The sequence below is a fragment of the Mandrillus leucophaeus genome, unplaced genomic scaffold, assembly GCF_000951045.1.
Source record: "Mandrillus leucophaeus isolate KB7577 unplaced genomic scaffold, Mleu.le_1.0 Scaffold1597, whole genome shotgun sequence".
NCBI classification, from domain to species: domain Eukaryota; kingdom Metazoa; phylum Chordata; class Mammalia; order Primates; family Cercopithecidae; genus Mandrillus; species Mandrillus leucophaeus.
The window spans coordinates 404,676-408,042 of record NW_012101584.1 but is presented as its reverse complement, the minus strand read 5'-3'; positions in this window follow the sequence as shown (position 1 = coordinate 408,042).

Genomic DNA, 3,367 nt, shown 5'->3' with positions numbered 1-3,367 from the left:
ATTAATTAAAACTTTACAGAGAATGTAAACAGTGATTATATTTCTTTTACCAGTTTGCTTAACTGCATGTTCACAATTATGTTCAGGTTCTCCAGTTTCCTCTGGGAGAAAGTGGCTCAGGCACGGGCAGGCTTTCAACTGGACTGCAGATCCCTCTAGCAGCAAAGCTTGATACTTGAGGAGGCAATTGCTTGTTGGCCAGAGCCTTTCCTCAGAAGACAGCAGTACTGCTATATTGTGTGAGATGTAAACAGTTAAATTATTCCCCAAGTTTAACCCAGTGGCCTCTGGCACCAGCAAAGCCAGAACTACAGCTGCTTGGAGGCAGGTTGACCATCCTTTAGCCACCAAGTTAAATTCCTTGCTTAAATAACCCAGTGACTGTGGATCCAGACCTCAAGCCTTAGTTAAAACTTCTAGGGCCATTTCCTTCTTTTATGACACATAGAGACTGGATGCTTTCCCTCTGGGAAGACTGAAGGATGGTGTTTTAAGTAAGACTTGCTTTAACTGGTTAAAGTCTTTTTGAGCCTCAAGTTCCCAAGTTGGGGGTGGTGAGTTTTAACTGTTTGAGTTTCTCTTATGAGGTGGTATAAAGGGTGAGACATTTTCCTGTACCAGGTACTTACAGTCTACAAAGTCCAGTAATGCCTAATAATCCCCTCAACTGTTAAAACAAATGGACTTAATCCCTTCCTTACCTGGTGCTCTAGTCCCTTCTAATAAGACCGAACCTAGGTATATTACTAAAGTTTGACAGAGCTGAGGTTTAGATTTTGAGACCTTATATTCCCTTTCAGCTACGAAATGGAGGAGAGTCTTAGTGCCTTACTGAGACCTCCTTGGTTGGGGCACAGAGGATAGTGTCATTTATATACTGCAAAGTTCCAACTTGAGAGTGAGAAAAACTAGAAAGATTTTTAGACAGGGCTTGTTTCAGCATCTTTCTTCCAATATTAGGGGCTGCCTGCGTAATGAACCTGTTCTTTATTGAATTGGGAGACAGAGAGGTGTGTTTTATTAAAGCTTCTATTAGCCTTTTCAAAAAGGCAGGGGGATTTTCATCTGGTTTCTGGTTTAACAAGGATAGTTTAGAGTAATTAAGAGGTTTGGTTCTGGTTCTTTGCAAGCCTTTTATAATGCACATCAGAAAGTGTTTTCTTTTCCACTCGTTTATGGGATTACTAGGGCTCAAATTAGGATTTTTTAAAGGGGCACTGTTTCTCTTTCTATTGGCAATGGAGATTCTGTTTCTCTTTTACTTTTTTTCTTTAGACTTTTGCCTTTCAACACTTTTAGACTGGCTACGGGAGAAATGCTGTTTATCTCCAAATGTTTCTGCTGGCTGTAAGGCTGCCTGTTTTGCTGTAACAGTTAGGGTTTGACTTAAAAGTAGCACAGCATCTCTCCATGTAATATTGAACACTTGGATTAAATTTTGGAAAGTCTCTATATATTTATCAGGGTTATCAGAGAACCTTCCCTTTTATTTGTCTAAGGTCCTGCAATAATAAGAAGGGAACTTGAGGTGGTCCCAAATGATGGGGATTCTCAGATGGTTCCTCTGGAAGTTGCTTTTCTAATTCTGGGGAATTATTCTCTATGGGCCTGCCTGATATGACTGATAAAAAAGCCGGGTGGACCTTACAGTGCTTGCAAAGGTTTAGAAAAAATACCATGCCCATGTGCAAAATAAAATGAGTTGCTTTTCTCTTTAAATTCCTGTGGTCAAAGGAGTTCCAGTGTTGCAGAGAGCACTCCAGAAGGGTGCAAGCTGAAGTTGGTCTGTTATCTGTCTAGAAAAAGAGACAGAAAAGAGGCATTCCTCAGTTTTCTTGTTCTTTTCAGTGCGACCCAGGGTGGAGGGAAAGACAGTGGGAGCGTCCCCTGAACTGTTCAGTCTTCGGTTCCTGGGTCCCAACACCGTATGTGCCACACCATGGGTGCAGGCATGACCCTCAAACCATGGTACCAGAGGAGCTAAGCAATGGGTCTAGTCATGCTTACCAAGGTGACATTAGTCTGCTGCTTGATAATTAGATAATTACCCTTTGACTTCCTAGACATCTGTGGTCTGTGTGACTCCATGATGAATGGATCTTGGGAGAGACTACATAACAATTGCATTTAGGCAAGGCCCCTTAATGGAGGGAGTGTACTGGATTGAGCTTTATACTCTGCTATTATGGACTAGACTAGAGAATTGATTCTTAGGTGGTGGCTCTGGTTAACTTCCAAACATAAAATCCACTTTCTATTTAGATGCCATTCTAGTCATAGGCAGAATAGATGTCTCAAGAAAACATAAGGGTCAAATGGTGGCCTTCCTGCTAATGGAGGAGTATTGAGATGAAAATTTGTTTTTGATGGACATTTTTCTCCTCACTGCTGAAAGCAGAATTATCTTGCTTGCAGAGAGGGCATAAAGTTTGGTCTCTAGCAGAGGTATGTTAAAGGGAGAAGAACTGGAAAGCTGGAGGTTTTTGTCAAAGGGCAGACAAGATTCCCCATGGAACAGATTCCGATTCCAGCAGGTGGTGCTGTAAGCCTTTAAATACCGGGCAGTAACTTTGCTTCCATATCCTCTCTAAACAGAGGATGGACAGAGAGGTCTAACATGTGGCAAGCTGTCCCCACAGCATACCTCCCAGCAGAAGGAAATTACTTCATCTCATGAAGCAATTGTTTAAATTTATTGGGCAGTGCTGGGCCTTTACGTGGAGGGAAGAGACAACCCAAATGGAGAGGAAAACAATCCAAATAGAGAGGGAAGAGGATATTCACTTGGAGTGAAATATCCTCCTATACAGTGCCATGAATGTCTATGATTGGGGACAAAAAGCCCTCCCTAGGTGAAAATTTAGACTGGAATCCTGAAGTCCCCTGTCTCAAAGGAATCACAACGTCAGCAATTCTTTAAGTTACATTCCTGATTACTAAGACACCAACTAACTCTAACCAGCAAGATTATATCTCTAGGTTGCAAAACACCCACAACATTGTATATACAAAGAAGGGATAGGAGATGTGATAGCCAGAAGAGGAGAGAGGAAAATGCAATAGGAAAGGACTTGAGGCCCTTGTGCCAACACCTTGATGAGCTGTTGGGGACTGGAGTTAGTCTAAGGGCCTTCAGATAACACTGGGGTGTAGCTGCAGCCAGAAATCTTCAGTTGTCCTAGGACCTCCTTCAAATCCCACACTATTGCTTAGAGCTTCCGTGAAAGGAAACTAGATTGGAATAGACTAGAAGTCTCAGAAATGAAAGTAAAGAGTTAAAAGTAAAACATCTGCTCTTACTCACCTTTCTGATGAATTCTCTTTTTTTCCAGCCAAATGCACCAAGTACATGTTGCAGTCTTACCAA